This window comes from Ranitomeya variabilis, chromosome 7 (genome assembly GCF_051348905.1).
Source record: "Ranitomeya variabilis isolate aRanVar5 chromosome 7, aRanVar5.hap1, whole genome shotgun sequence".
Classification (NCBI taxonomy): Eukaryota; Metazoa; Chordata; class Amphibia; order Anura; family Dendrobatidae; genus Ranitomeya; species Ranitomeya variabilis.
Window position 1 is genome coordinate 26292443 of NC_135238.1, and position 17332 is coordinate 26309774.

At 45.0% G+C, this 17332-nt stretch overlaps 1 protein-coding gene across 5 annotated transcripts in view; it reads left to right on the forward strand.

The window, feature by feature from the left end:
* The window catches only part of LOC143785632 (ankyrin repeat and fibronectin type-III domain-containing protein 1-like), a 269138-nt gene that overhangs the window by 119040 nt on the left and 132766 nt on the right, over positions 1-17332 (forward strand). The window lies entirely within an intron of this gene.

Genomic DNA, 17332 nt, shown 5'->3' on the forward strand with positions numbered 1-17332 from the left:
CACATTACGATATAAATGTATATATACAATGATCGGCCATAACTTTAAGACCACCTACCAAATATTTTGTGTTGGTGCGGCCTCCATGGATCAGCCGTGTATTTTCAGCACATCCCACAGATGATTGTCCCATTGAGAACTGGGGAATTTGGAGACAAGTCATCATCTTAAAGGGGTTTTCCAGGCTTATCTGTTCTTAGGATAGGTCGTCAATATCAGATAGGTCCGCTGTAAACAGCTCTGCTTGTTGTGTAGTGGCCGCTCCCGGTACTGCAGCTCACCTCATATTGAAGTGAACAGGAGCAAAGCTACCGCACCAGCAGCTGCCACTCCTCAGTATAGTAAAGGAAAGCCCCGTTATCATTTCTGCAGTTCCTACTAATAGTGTGACTTATTTTACTACGTTATGCCTTTCTAAGTTGTATTCAAAAATTATTTTACTTGGCTGGACAACCCCTTTAAGTGATGTTCTATAGATGTGTAACATTTATTTATTCATATAGCACATTGCAGGGTTAGTATCAGTGCGGCATCGTCTCCTTTTTGGCTCCGTTACGAGCTATGAAAAGACTTTCATGAGTCACCACACGTTTGGTGGTACACAGACTGCGAATAGTTTGTGTTTAGTAATGACGCTTCTCTTTATTGTATCCATGGCACATTGCTACGGATCATTTACTGCTCACTGATTACATGGCGTGCGTACACTGTGTGCAGTATTGTAACACCCCCCCCGTACACACCACACAGTGGTGACCGAGATCTATCTATTATCTATCTACTATCTATTATTATTATTATATTATTATAGCGCCATTTATTCCATGGCGTTTTACATGTGGGGAGGGTAGAGCTGGTCGTGCAGCGGTTTGGTTGATCGGTGGTTACTGCAGGTTGTAGGCTTGTCGGAAGAGGTAGGTCTTCAGGTTCTTTTTGAAGGTTTCGATGGTAGGTGAGAGTCTAATGTGTTGTGGTAGAAGGTTCCAGAGTAGGGGTGATACGCGAGAGAAATCTTGTATGCGATTGTGGGAAGAGGAGATAAGAGGGGAGTAGAGAAGGAGATCTTGTGAGGATCGGAGGTTGCGTGTAGGTAAGCACCCAGAGATGAGGTCACAGATGTATGGAGGAGACAGGTTGTGGATGGCTTTGTACGTCATGGTTAGGGTTTTGTACTGGAGTCTCTGGGCAATGGGGAGCCAGTGAAGGGATTGACAGAGGGGAGAGGCCGGGGAATAGCGGGGGGACAGGTGGATTAGTCGGGCAGCAGAGTTTAGAATAGATTGGAGGGGTGCGAGAGTGTTCGAGGGGAGGCCACAGAGCAGGAGGTTACAGTAGTCGAGGCGAGAGATGATGAGGGCATGGACTAGGGTTTTTGCAGATTCTTGGTTTAGGAATGTACAGATCCGTGAAATATTTTTGAGTTGAAGGCGGCAGGAAGTGGAAAGGGCTTGGATATGTGGTTTGAAGGAGAGATCAGCGTCAAGGATTACCCCGAGGCAGCGAGCTTGTGGGACTGGGGAGAGTGGGCAGCCATTTACTGTAATGGATAGGTTTGTTAGGGGGGTCACGTGAGATGGGGGAAAGACGATGAATTCTGTTTTGTCCATGTTGAGTTTCAGAAATCTAGCGGAGAAGAAGGATGAAATAGTGGAGAGACATTGAGGGATTCTGGTTAGTAGGGAGGTGATATCTGGTCCAGAGATGTAGATCTGTGTGTCATCAGCATAGAGGTGATACTGAAAGCCATGAGATTCTATGAGCTGTCCCAGGCCAAAAGTGTAAATGGAGAAGAGCAGGGGCCCAAGGACTGAACCTTGTGGGGCTCCGACAGATAGGGGGCGAGGTGAGGAGGTGGTGTGTGAATGGGAGATGCTGAATGTCCGGTCTGTTAGGTATGATGAGATCCAGGATAGGGCCAAGTCTGTGATGCCAAGGGATGAGAGGGTCTGTAGTAATAGGGAATGGTCCACTGTGTCAAAGGCAGTGGACAGGTCCAGGAGGAGGAGGACAGAGTAGTGTCGCTTGCTCTTGGCGGTTAAGAGGTCATTGGTGACCTTAGTTAGGGCAGTTTCAGTGGAGTGGTGTGACCGGAAGCCAGATTGTAAGCGGTCGAAGAGGGAGCAGGAAGAGAGATGGGAGGACAGTTCAAGATGGACGTGTTGTTCCAGTAGTTTTGAGGCATAAGGGAGAAGTGATATAGGGCGGTAGCTAGATACAGAGGATGGGTCAAGAGAGGGCTTTTTGAGGATAGGTGTGATGGAGGCATGTTTAAAGCTTGAGGCATGTTTAAAACACCAGTTGTTAGTGATAGGTTGAAGAGATGGGTTAGGGTTGGGATGAAGACTGTGGCGAGGTTTGGGATAAAGTGGGATGGGATCTATCTATCTATCTATATCTATCTATCTATCTATCTATCTATTTATCTATCTATCTTCTATCTATCTATTCTCTATCTATCTATCATCTATCTATTACTGTATCTTTCTATTATCTATATATTCTCTATCTTTCTATGATCTTTCTATGATCTTTCTATGATCTTTCTATGATCTTTCTATGATCTTTCTATGATCTTTCTATGATCTTTCTATGATCTATATATTATCTATTATCTATCTATCGTCTGTCTGTCCGTCCAGTCCGCTGTGTATGGAGGTCGCTGGGTTGGTCGGTCATTTCTCATACAGTGCAGTGTGACGGAGCCGCAGCGCCCTGAGTTAGTGGCTGCTTTTCTTTCCTGCACTGTATCTCGATGCTGAGAGCAGGAGGATCTTTTCTCCTTTGCAGCGAGCGCAGGGTCTGTACTGCGCTCACAATGCTGCTGCTCGCCAGCCCTATTTCTTTTCCTGGATCTGTGGTCTAACCACAGGAATGACAGCTTCATTCTGCTGCAGTGACTCCTGTAGGCCTCCCGCCCTCGTCCTATGGTCCCTACAGCTGCAGGGCATGGAAGGACTCATTTCTTACTAATCCTGAGATACCTTCTATCAGGCGGCCACAATTAGTCTGTGTAACTGTCTGCAGCGGTCCAGTGCTTGCCCAGCTGCTTGTCATCTAGGTAGTCACATCCACATGGCCATGCCATGACTGTGGCTTATGGCCTTAGGATGTGATATCTAAAACCGGCTTGTATGTCTCAATATCCAGCAAAGGAGTTTTAAGAATTTCACTTGGATTTTGGAAAACGCCCTTAAAGGGACCTGTCACTTTCCAAAAATTATGTAATTTTTTTTACCCGGTGTAAATGCTGTTCTCCTGAATCCGGCGTTGTTTTTCTTTTCTTCCTGCTCCTCTCCGTTCCTGAGATATGGCCTTCTTTTCCCTGCATGTAAATCTAATCTTTTTAGCCAAGTGGGAGTGGTTATCGACCTATATGTGGGCGTTGTCTTCTGGACCACCACGCCCATTTGGCTATTAAACCTAAATGACGTACAAGGAAGAGGAGGCCATATCTCAGGAACGGAGAGGAGCAGGAACAAAAGAAAAACAACACCGGATTCAGGAGAACAGCGGCATTTACCCTGGGCAAAAAATACTTATTTTATTGCAAGTGACACATTCTCTATAAAGGTTTTTTTTAGTGGAAAAAAAAATCATTTTTAAAGGGACTGGTAAAAATATAATAATAATCTCCTCACCAATCCCCCACAACGCCCATTCCCAAGGTTACTTACCTGTCTCATAGTTGGAAACTCCTCACGACTCACTGAAAATGGTAACAAGTGCCCCTCTCTATGATGCCCAGATGCACATCTAGAATTTGGACAGGGATTGTCTAGAACAGTGCCTTTAGCATGTCTAATATGTCCTGGACCTGTCAAGCACTATAGGTACTGGTATAGGTCATATGTCCTGAGCACTCTTTCAGCACTATAGGTACTGGAACTTTCCCTCACTTTGTTCGCATGCTGACATGCATATTACAGTTTCATACCACTTCTAGGTAATACAATGGTAATATGATACTTTGGAGATTTACTGATGTATGATACTTTATGGCCTTGTTTGTTTTTTTTAATGTATTTTTTGTAATGCTGTTTGAAAAATAAATACTGTATGAGCGGGCTAGTGCTTTAACCATGAAGAAATTACCTCACTTTATATGACAAATGAAGGGGGAAAGAAACGACTGATTAGAAGTCAGTGGCTTTGGTAAGCCCAGAGCTGCGGCAGTGATGGCCGGCTGCTGCTGTGCTGCTCTGCTGAGGTACAGGCGGAGCGGGATGTCACCGCACAGGGCCACCATGTTAATGTGTGCAAGCGCCAGTCTGTAATGCTGTATTACCAGCTATCACCTTCTGGTATTTTGGGGCAGTCATTAGGCAGGTGTCAGCCGTAGCTATGTGTGGCACATTTCCCTCATAGAAGGTAGCGGGGAATGAAAAATTACATTTGTGCAAACAAATCCATGTAAAATCCTCTGTACAGGCGCCGGGAAGCTTCATGTGACCTGATATGTCAGTGCATGGAGCGTCGATGGAAGTATATGGGCCTCATGTGAACGTGCATGAAATATGTATGGGAGTACAGGGCACTCTAGAGTGAGTGCGGGGGGCTTGTGCCTGAGTGCAGGGGGCTTGTGCCTGAGTGCGGGGGGCTTGTGCCTGAGTGCGGGGGGCTTGTGCCTGAGTGCGGGGGGGGGGCCTTGTGCCTGAGTTCAGGGGGTCATTGTGCCTGAGTGCGGTGGGTCTGTGCCCGAATGCGGGGGGGCTTGTGCCCGAGTGCAGGGGGCTTGTGCGCCAGGACCTGGGAACTCTTACTGAAGGTCATGTAGTTTATGATAGGGAATGTCTGGGAATTAGACGCCTTATCTTCACACACCTGCAGTAACTCTCTCCAGGCTGAGACATACATCGCCATATTAAGCTGAGCTCACACTGTAGTATACACTTTCTCTGTACATCAGGCTTTTATTTCAATTTCATGCAAAACCTATTTTTCCTAATCCTCCTGACACTCAGACCTCTCTATGGCCATTCATTTGCATGGCATTACCCAGAGTCCTCCGCTGCTGTTGTGGAATTATGTAGTAAGTCAGTTTCTTGGAGCCGTGTGTGAATGTGCTCATAAGTGTTCTCTATCATTAATGCACAAGAGAATAGAGCCCTCTATTCATACACAGAAAGAGGGCACTTCTACCACTATTTACAGCCACCTTGTATAGAACAGACATTATACCATGCTGAAGGACGCGGGAGGTACACCGGCCCCCCAGGGCTGGATTCAGAGCCTGAGCTGATGGAAAAATAATATGTTAATTACTTGGGAAAGTGGCATTAAAAACAAAAAAAATCTGTCTTGGCATGGGCTGGTGATAAATGTCAGGATTCAGAGGCTGGTGGAGGAAAATATTTCTCAGCAGTTTTCAGCGAGCCTTACACCGAGGGACCGGGCTGAATAGGATTTAACCCTCTTTATATAGTCAGTCTTCACCATGAGGTCCGTGTGAACCCCCAAAACAGCGTTATCATCCATGGAGTTTATATAGTGACTCTGATCCACAGACCCAGGAACTAGAGCAGCCCTGTAGCCAAAAGTGGCGCCGTGCATCATTCATGGGGCAGGCGTAGCGAGCGGCTCGGACTATGTGCCAAAATTGGCCCTTTTTCAGAACATTTCGGTGCCAATGTTTCTGCACCCTAATGGCAACGGGCACAGGACGCCCAGTTATAGACCCCTATAACAGCTGCAGTACCCTCAATCATTCTCCCTGCTGCCTGTAACAGCTACAGCCACAGGACCCCCAATAACATTTATAGACCCTTATAAGTACCATAGGAAACAAATGACCCTCACTAACCGTGAAGAACCATAGGGAGCAAAGGACCCTCAATAACTGTAACACCCCCTAGTAGCGGTTATAGACCCTTTAAGTGCCTTTGGACCTCCAAAAGAAAAACAAAAGGAACCTCAGTAACCATGACAGGACCACCAGTATCAGCTCTAGACCATTATAAGAACCATAGGAAGCTAAATAATAGTAATAAATCCCCCCCCATATGAAAGCTATGGCCACAGGTCTCCCAGACTTTTTAAGAGCCTTTGGAGCTCCAATTGGAACCAAAGGTTCCTCAATAATCATGACCGGACCCCCAGTAACAGTTCCAAACCCTGATAAGAGCCACAGGACCGTCGATAATGAGAACAGCTCCCCCAGTCACAGCGACAGCCACAAGACCCTCAATAACAGTAAAAGGCACAGGACTCCCAATAACTGCCACGGTCAGTGGTATCTTCTCAACCTTATGTCCTGGTGGCTCGGTGGTCCATTAGGAAAAACCTTTTTTTCCCTCCCTTAGGCCCCTTTCACACATCAGTTTTTTGCTGTCAGTTACAGTCCGTTGGCTCGACAGATCCATCGCAGATTGTGAAAAACTGATGTGACGGATCCATTTTTTCGATGGATCCGACTAGCGGATCTGGCTATTTGAATTCTAAAAAAGTCGGAGCATGCTCAGTTTACAGTTGCCGGATCCGTTTTTTTTCAAAATTCGACAGATTGGAACTGATAACAAAAAACTGATGTGTGAAAGGAGCCTTAGGTCTCTCTCAATTAAATAGTTCATTCCCCCCAAAAGAAGCAGACCCCATAATGAATATAGACTACACATTAGACCTCCTCACGAAGATATAGACTACAGCGGCCGGACCCTCCTAGTAAAGGTCTCTCCCCTGCTGCTTTTTGCAGTAAAAAGACAACTACTCTTTAATCGCCCTCCCCACGTCCAGCGCTGTCTCCGCCGTTGCTTTTGATGTCTGTTAATGTGTACAGGGCTGACATCACAGCGTCACCGCTGCAGCCAATCAGTGACCTCCAGCTGCACCGCTATCCGCATGTACTCATTTGGAGTACAGATGATGGCAGTGATGGGTCAGCACTTGTGTCTGTAGATGAACTGCTGCAGGAGATGATTCTGATAAGACAACACTGGGGCTGCTGACCCATCACTGCCATCATCTGTACCCCACATGAGTACATGCTGAGATCCGTGCAGCTGGAGGCAGGTATTAGGATTGGGTAAAGCCACATACATGCAATTTTGTTTTTTTTTTGTTTTTCCAAGAATGAGACAAATCCACCTAATAATGTAATTTGCAAAGTTTTGAAACTTTCCATGCTGGACAAAATTATAAAATAAAAAAAAATAGTTGCAAAGTATTTTAGAAAAGTTGCAGAACTTTTTTTTTTTCAATAAAAGTAGAAAATCCCTTTAAGTCTGTTCAGTGACCTGGATGAAAGATCAGTCCCATTACGGATGTGCCCTCCAGACCCTGCAGTCACGGGGAGCCTGGTATCGACGTGACGGTTTATATATGGCTCCTTGACATTAGCTGGAGGCAGGCGCCACAGGCAAGCGAGGTATCCACATCAGAGGTGGTCTTTCCTCTCTCTGCTCTGCTTCATACTGAGCCGAGTTGTCATTTTGGCTTCTTGCGGCAATGGTTTCCATAGAGACTGTATAATTCGTATTCTCGCTCCTCTCTTAATTGCTCTGACTGCAGTGTCATTAAAACTTTCCATCTAACTATCCAGATCTTACCTGTCGTGCGGCTCGCTCCGCGGTGCACGGATATATTGGCTGCTGAGCAGACCCTGGATCTAATGGGTACAGTCATCCCAATGTGGAGCTCACGGAAAATGCCTCCTCCGCGTGTGTGACAGTCGTTTCATCAATGGCCGCGTCGGGACACGGTTCTCCGTTTTCTGCACGCAGCGACAACGCCACGGACGGTGCACAATAAGTAATGATGAGGCTCTAGTACTTGGACTGATGATTGGCCCTGCTATGACGGCCAGACGACAGTCTAATAAATGATTTGTAGCAAAATGAAAATCATTTGCCGGAAGCAAAACGCTACGTATAAATTGGGTTGTGCTGCCGAAAATAATGAACTTGTGATCGACCGATCCACCACCAGGGCTGATGACTGCTCAAAGAAAATGGAGCTGAACAGGTGTAGAATAGTTCTCTTTCTGGAAGACATGTCTGGCTGCTGCTTTCCCCCCTCTCCACGTTGTGAACACATGTATGCATAGCCAAGCAGAGCGTGCATGTGTATGGGAGGGTGGGATGTATAACTGCATGCAACAGATGTGTGTTTGTACAATATGGACATCTCAAATATAGGAAAGAAAGTCCAGAGAAGGATATAACATGTCTGGCTGCTGCTTTCCCCCCCTCTCCACATTGTGAACACATGTATGCTCAGCCAAGTAGAGTGTGCATATGTGGGGGGCATTGAGATGAATAGCTGCTGTCCAGATGTATATTAGCCCGCTATAGGCATCTTTTAATTGAGGAAATAAAGTCCAGAGAGGCATATAAATATAATTACTATCTGGGTGCATGATATGGAGGGGCCGGCGGTGCTGTCTGTGGGGAGTAATCCTCTAATTGTACATTATCGAGAACGTTTATACTTTATAAGCACCTACAATTGTATCGCAGATCAGCTTAACCTCCCTTTATCCCGCAGCCTTTGTCAGTACCATGGACAGTAGTAAAGAATGACCTAGTCCGGGTTTCTTCCAAAACTTGGCAGCAAGAGCAGCTTCCGTTTTGATGACTACCTCCCCCATCCCAATATTGTCAGTGTCACGTTTTACAAATCCAGTCCAGATGGAACGACTGTAGATTTACATTCGCCACTTCCTAGTCATTAATATTTAAAGGGGTTGTCCACTTTTTGTGGGATTTTTTTTCCACTTACTGCAGGCATTTTTGCAATTGGGTTTCATTAAACCTTTTTCTTTTTTCCACGATTTACCTTTTAGTAGCCTCTGGGTTGCACTGTCTACAACTGGCTGCAGAATGATGTAATGGGGAATCTGTCAGTGAGATTATTCACATCATTCACAGAGATTGTAACTAGTGATGAGCGAATATACTCGTTACTCGAGATTTCTCGAGCATGCTCGGGTGACCTCTGAGTATTTTTTAGTGCTCGGACATTTAGTTTTCCTCGCCGCAGCTGAATGATTTAGCCAGCTTGATTACATGTGGGGATTCCCTAGCAACCAGGCAACCCCCACATGTACTTATGCTGGCTATCAAATGTAAATCATTCAGCTGCGGCGAGGAAAACTAAATCTCCGAGCACTAAAAAATACTCGGAGGTCACCCGAGCATGCTCGAAAAATCTCGAGTAATGAGTATATTCGCTCATCACTAATTGTAACTCTTTTATCTGTCTTTCTCCGAGCTCTTCTCAGCTGATTTATTGCCCCAGACCACATCAAAGTTGAATATCCAGGGAAGCAAACAGCCTGTAAAAACCAAATGGTCAAAATTTTTTATTGAAACCCAAATAGAAAAATGAGTTTTAGCCCCAAATACCTGCATTAAATTAAAACAAATAGTCCCTAAAGATGGACAACCCTTTAAGAAACAAACTGTTATTCTGCTTATTGCATTTATGTCATTATCTAGTAACGTGGCCACTTATTCTTTCAGGTGTCTGATAAGTAGCTGCCATAATTGATTCTTGATAATCACTAGTTCCAACACATGACCAGTGCTTTATGTAAAGGGAGCTGCTTGACTGTTCTTATCATTTGCTAAGCCAGCCCCCTTCTGTCAGTCACCGCCAATGTATAGGCAGAGCAGGGGACTAGGTTAGCTATTAAAATGAGCGGTCAGACAGTACCCTTCATACACCGCTTCGGTCACGTGTGCTGCTCCATCACATCCAGTAGGAAATTGGACCGGAAAATCTTTAGAAATGAACAGCCAGCCAGCCCCCTTCCAGCTTCAAATACTTTCTTCTGTCTGACCCAAACGGGAACCTGTGAGTACCGGAACTCGTAACTAAGGAGCAGGACACCTTTCAGACATAACAAAGATTAGTAAATTCCATAATTTCCTAATTTAGGTTAATTTCACGCAATTTTCATAGATCATGCACTCGGTTACAGCTTTGTTAAAGCGGTATTCTCAAGCTTGGAAAATCCATGGGATATGGAATACTTTCCCGATCGTTGGGGGTCTGAGAATTGGGACCACCGTTTGAATGGAGCGGTGGCCGCTCATACACACTGCTGCTCCATTCATTCCTAATGGGAGCTGGCTGAGCGGTGGACTCGGCCGGCCTTCAGCACTCCCATAAGAGTGAATGAAGCAGCAGTGCGCCTGATCGACCTCAACGCCATTAACATTGGGGTCTTCACAAAGAGCGCGACCATGGCTCTGAGTATGGCGGCTCCTCCAGACATAATTCCTGATGTGTTTGAGTCACGGACGGGACCGGATTACTCGCCATACGGCTATTTTTTCTGTCTCTCCCCACCATGGCGTTCAATATCGGTTCTGTTCAGGATGAATATCTCGGTGTCATTTCAGTCCTGACCGGAAATCGCAGAAACAATTTCTTTACTATGGAGTCCGGCTGCTATTTAATGAATGTGATGGCGGGGATACTATCAGTAATTCCCCTGACAGACGGGCCCTACAATCCTCAGTACTTCTTCCTAATCCCGGACTCCCTAGACTTAATATATCAATGGTCTGACTATTTATCCTCTCTGTTGCAGGTATACATGGCGGTGATGGCGGGGGGGAGCCAGAACAGCCCTGGTCCTGTGCTCGCTTCGCCCCAAGCTAGGACCGTTCTGTATAAAATTAGCTCTCCAGAAAAAGAAGTCTAAATTAAAAGCATAAATATTTGTGAGCAGCGTCCTCGCTTAAAGCCCCGGCACCCCCCTGCCAAACATTGGAGGTGTCACATGTGATTACAGTAGGACAGAGAGAGGCCTTTTCAGCCGCAGACACTACTCCTTTAATGCCAGAAGACGCGGCAGGCGGCTTCAGACCCACAGCCGATCGAGCTCTCATCAATCAGCTCTCGCTAGGGCTCTGAAAGGGCCAGTTTGTTAAACAAACACACTTAGTGTAAAAAGTTTATTCCAGGTAATTAGGGCTTCACTGCAATGGAAACAAATTATTCTGGCTACTGGTGCCAAGCCAAACAGCGGCGGGGGAGAGACTGGGGAGAGGGGAGAGCCACATACAGCGCCAAAGCAGAGTTATCATCAGCAGAAGTGACAAGTACACATCACGGCGACGTCTGACGTTTTAGTAGAGCCGCCGCGGAGGTTCTTTCTAGGTAATAATCTTTCATAATCCAGATTATAAAATCAAGGACGTGGAAAAGCCGATGACAACCCCACTCCTCCATCGCCATCCAGTAGGTTAGCGCTAGACCACATCTAGAAACCCAACAGCACAATATTGGCCACCAGGATCACCTGGCGGCATAGGTGGATCCAAGATCCCATATGCCATACGGCAGGCGGGTACTGGACTAGTGAAGACCCCTGTACAGCATATACGTCCCCTTCTACCTGCATACCCAGAACTGTCTATAATCTGGCTTTAAAGAAGGGTCCCGAATTGGGGACCCTCAAGTAAGAACAAGCCTGGTGATCTAGGGTGGGGAAGGGTTTAATAAGAGCATCCCTGCTAAACTAGGGCTTTCAAGTGAATTAGGATTATGGTAATATCCCTGGTGGTCCTTTCCTCCTCTGTACCAGTCCGTCACTGTTAGTTTATGTGTTATACTTATGTAAACCCTCTTCACAAGTACAACATCATGGTTTTAATAGTGGTTTAAAATAAATAGTATTAATAATAATGTTCCTGGTAGTCTAGGGCAATGAAGGGTTTTAATAAGAACATTTTTGGTTGTCTAGGACTGTGAAGTGATATGTGGTCCATGGCAGTAAAGGGTTTAGTAAGAACATCCCTAGGTTAATGAAAGGTTTAATAAGAACATCCTTTGTAGTCTAGGACAGTGAAGGGTTTAATAATAATATCCCTGGTGGTCTAGGACAGTGAAGGGTTCAATAAGAACATCCCTCGTGGTCTAGGACAGTGAAGGGTTCAATAAGAACATCCCTGGTGGTCTAGGACAGTGAAGGGTTTAATAAGAACATCCCTGGTGGCCTAGGACAGTGAAGGGTTCAATAAGAACATCCCTGGTGGTCTAGGACAGTGAAGGGTTTAAAAAGAATTTCCCTGGTGGTCTAGGACAGTGAAGGGTTTAAAAAGAATATCCCTGGTGGTCTAGGACAGTGAAGGGTTCAATAAGAACATCCCTGGTGGTCTAGGACAGTGAAGGGTTTAAAAAGAATTTCCCTGGTGGTCTAGGACAGTGAAGGGTTTAAAAAGAATATCCCTGGTGGTCTAGGACAGTGAAGGGTTTAAAAAGAATATCCCTGGTGGTCTAGGACAGTGAAGGGTTTAAAAAGAATATCCCTGGTGGTCTAGGACAGTGAAGGGTTTAATAAGAACATCCCTGGTGGCCTAGGACAGCAGTGGGTTTAATAAGAACATCCCTGGTGGCCTAGGACAGCAATGGGTTTAATAAGAACATCCCTGGTGGTCAAAACAGTGAAGGGTTTAGTTGAAACATCTCTGTTGGTGTAGGACAGCAAAGGGTTTAATAAGAACATCCCTGGTGGCCTAGGGCAGTGAAGGGTTTAATAAGAACATCCCTGGTGGTGTAGGTTAGTGAAGGGTTTAATAAGAATATCCCAGGTGGTCTAGGGCAATTATGTTTTTCCATAAATTTGGCTAGAATTCCAGTGTATTTAGCTTGATAAAGGTTTCTGGTATATTTAGCTTGATAAATCTCTCCACTGTATCAATTCTTATGGAGTGTTCCTTTTGAGATGCCCTTTTATACACATCTTTATTTGGATTTCTACCGTTTTACATTAAATTTATAGCACTTTTTATGTATGATATGTAGAAAGGAAATTCCACCCCCAAAAAATGAAATTTCCAATTACTGATGTTCGTGAAATCTACTGACCAGCCATACAATATTGCCTATTAGTCATTTCCACCACCCTTCTTTAATGGAAGTGAGTGGCATTTTGTTACCACCCTGGCCGACATTGGCATGATTGCATAGTAATAGGATATGGTTCAAAGCCTGATGAGTAACATGTCACCATGTTCCTAACCAAGTAACCGGCCTCCTTAATACCTGAGCATTAGTTTACACACATCTTATAGAATTTTTGTATCATACTCAGCACCTCTACACTTACATTTCCACAACAGTAATAGTGACATGTAGGAGTGTTCTGTGACATCACTGTGTGTATTATCCCTGCACTGTGACATCACTGTGTGTATTATCCCTGTACTGTGACATCACTGTGTATTATCCCTGTACTGTGACATCACTGTGTGTATTATCCCTGCACTGTGACATCACTGTGTGTATTATACCTGTACTGTGACATCACTGTGTGTATTATCCCTGTACTGTGACATCACTGTGTGTATTATCTATGTACTGTGACATCACTGAGTGTATTATCCCTGTACTGTGACATCACTGTGTGTATTATCCCTGTACTGTGACATTACTGTGTGTATTATCCCTGTTCTGTGACATCACTGTTGTATTATCCCTGTACTGTGACATCTATGTGTGTATTATCCCTGTACTGTGACATCACTGTGTGTATTATCCCTGTACTGTGACATCACTGTGTGTATTATCCCTGTACTGTGAAATCAGTGTGTGTATTATCCCTGTACTGTGACATCACTGTGTGTGTTATCCCTGTACTGTGACATCACTGTGTGTATTATCCCTGTACTGTGACATCACAGTGTGTATTATCCCTGTACTGTGACATCACTGTGTGTATTATCCCTGTACTGTGACATCACTGTGTGTATTATCCCTGTACTGTGACATCACTGTGTGTATTATCCCTGTACTGTGACATCACTGTGTGTGTTATCCCTGTACTGTGACATAACTGTGTGTGTTATCCCTGTACTGTGACATCACTGTGTGTGTTATCCCTGTACTGTGACATCACTGTGTGTGTTATCCCTGTACTGTGACATCACTGTGTGTATTATCCCTGTACTGTGACATCACTGTGTGTATTATCCCTGTACTGTGACATCACTGTGTGTATTATCCCTGTACTGTGACATCACTGTGTGTATTATCCCTGTACTGTGACATCACTGTGTGTATTATCCCTGTACTGTGACATCACTGTGTGTATTATCCCTGTACTGTGACATCACTGTGTGTGTTATCCCTGTACTGTGACATCACTGTGTGTGTTATCCCTGTACTGTGACATCACTGTGTGTGTTATCCCTGTACTGTGACATCACTGTGTGTGTTATCCCTGTACTGTGACATCACTGTGTGTATTATCCCTGTACTGTGACATCACTGTGTGTATTATCCCTGTACTGTGACATCACTGTGTGTATTATCCCTGTACTGTGACATCACTGTGTGTATTATCCCTGTACTGTGACATCACTGTGTGTGTTATCCCTGTACTGTGACATCACTGTGTGTGTTATCCCTGTACTGTGACATCACTGTGTGTGTTATCCCTGTACTGTGACATCACTGTGTGTATTATCCCTGTACTGTGACATCACTGTGTGTATTATCCCTGTACTGTGACATCACTGTGTGTATTATCCCTGTACTGTGACATCACTGTGTATTATCCCTGTACTGTGACATCACTGTGTGTATTATCCCTGTACTGTGACATCACTGTGTGTATTATCCCTGTACTGTTACATCACTGTGTGTATTATCCCTGTACTGTGACATCACTGTGTGTATTATCCCTGTACTGTGACATCACTGTGTGTATTATCCCTGTACTGTGACATCACTGTGTGTATTATCCCTGTACTGTGACATCACTGTGTGTATTATCCCTGTACTGTGACATCACTGAGGTGCCAGCGTTGCCGTCAGACCTGGTACTTGGAGTGGCCCAATGCTTCATCTGCCATATAAGAGGACACCGCCAGCGTTGTAAATGTCACGTACGGTCGCGTGCCCTACTACAGATTTAGCTTTTGGTCCCGAGAATGTCAGTTATGCTTTTTCTTGGGTTATAATTTTTACGGTATATGTAGCCGCTTCTCTGACATCAGTGCCCAATCTCAAGAACTTTCTAACTTGGTCTTTACCCTTCTGATTTGTACACTTCATCCTCACGATACGGACAGTTAGTCTTCATGAAATATCACATTCCAGATGTTCGATTGCAGTCGATGTGATTGTGATGAACTGGCTCCACTGCGTCTTTATCCTCAGACATGGATTCTTGGTAACAACACCCAAATAATCGGCTGGCACTCACTTTTCGTTGCTGTGACATATGACTGTGCCCCGTGTCGGTACTCTTATTAGGCTGTGGACTTTTTCCCAATCAACCTTAAGGCAGATATTTAACCTCTTAGAGTTTATTTAGATTTTCGGACCCTACTTCTTCATTTTTTTTGGCTCTTAGGTCTCCGTAGGCCACAAGAATGTAGCTGAGAGATATTAAGACCTTCCCGCTGAAGGAGAAACTGGTAATTATTATTTTTTTTAAGAGCCGGCTGCAGTTTGGAGCTCGAGCCTGAAGAAGAAAATTGAAATTTGGAATCATGGAGAAGCGTTCTATAGGTGGCTGTGTTTATCCAAACCTTTGGCGGCTCGTTCCTTCGGGGTGTCTGAGGTCAGAGCCTCCAGAACTCGTTTCCAGACTGGAGATCGGGTATTCCCCCCTGTGTTTTGCGGTGAGGTGGGCCGTGTGTTTGTGTTTTGTGGTGAGGAGGGCTGCGTGTGTTTTGTGGTGAGGTTGCATGTGTGCAGTTATAAGGGGTGGGGAGGTGTAAATAGGTTGGAATGCACTCGCATTCCCAGGGAGCATACTAGACCTTCTAGGGAACCCGCTCTCCATTGTCACAGCCCTTCTGATCCTCTTATAGGAAAATGCATGATGGACGGGATGTAAATCCATCCGTCGGAGTCTAGTGAAGTGGTAGAAACATAGAAAAAGTTATATAACTATGGAATGAATTAAAAGGAACCTGTCAGCAAGTTGCGACCAACTGTGTGCACTGCCTGGCAGGATCCAAAACCACTAGACTGCTAGATCAGCTGCCGAGCTGTGATTGTCAGCATCTGGGTGGGAGGAGTAAAAGTACACACCCCCAGAGAAGACTCTGAAGAAACGTCCAGTTGCACAACAGACAGAGATTTCACATACTGCGTTCCAGAAGAAACTGATATGAATATCTCTGCAATGGAGTGACGCAGCATAAAAACGGTAAAAAGCAGCAGAATTCGGGGAGCTTAGGGATTTTTGCAAGGTATTGATCCTACTTTTTTTGTGATAGTGACAGGTCCTTTTTAAAACCGTAATCTGCTGCTATTTTATGCTGCCTGTGATTAGGGCATAATCTGTAGCGCGGCCCCTCCATCTCCATCTATGGTCTGTTACTTTGTGCTGAAAGGTTTATGCATCGTGTACACAGCAGAATCCCCATAATTGTGTGTTATAGAACTATAGGAACTCTGTGCGCCTGCACAGCATCTCCACCAGGCTCGTATTGCTTCCAGGCGAGAAGACCCCTATAAAATTTGTGTAAACACTTTCTAATGTCAGACCCTGATGATTATATAGAGATAAGCAGTGTTATATGGGCACTGTTTATATCTCCTTGCAGAATCAATCTGATATAGGGGAAAGAACTTTCTGCATAAGTGATCTGTGACCACTGATATATAGTGCCCTCTCCCTCTTTAAGGGAGTTGGGCACCCCCGAAAAAAACACTAATTATACTGAGCACAGGGTCATACAGAGGACTTAGCCCTTGTAAAAGTGTAGTGATTGTTGCCTTTACTGTCCAGAAAAAGCCATTTATTCAGTGTACACATTAGGATGCCATTAGGGTTCCCATTGCACCCTTGGTGTGGCTGAGCGCTCGGTGTACACTTGGTGTGGCCGAGCACGAAGTACACTACTCCGCTTTCTTAATTACTATGACTTGCCGCCTACCTGTATGATGATTGACAGCACCCGCTTGTCCCGCTGCCTTAACAGAAACCATGGTTGTGTACTTTTGAGGGGGGGGCACTTCTTTGTAAAATTGAGGTTCTTCAACAGCTGTGTCTTACAGTACTGTTCCCTAGCTGCTACAAAGCATTGTAATCCACACCCTGTAGTGTAGACCACCCTTAGTAATAGGTAGATTTTATATGAACATAATCAAAGGAATGTCCCCTGTAGTCTTTAAAAAGAGGTTATGCATCAGCTGAGCCTATCAAAACTAAGTAATGTCACCTCAGTGTGTGGCCTGTACAAATGCCCCCCCAGGGTGCGACTCGGTGGTCACAACAGTCCTTTGTGACTTATGATATTCTTATAATGTCCGGGGGGGCATTATCTCTCTGTATAATGGCCGTTCTGTGGGTTCTCTGCCGTCGCTGGTAAACATGTTATTTGTGCTGTGAGAGATGTGGTGTTATTATCACTAGCCCCTTTTTCTC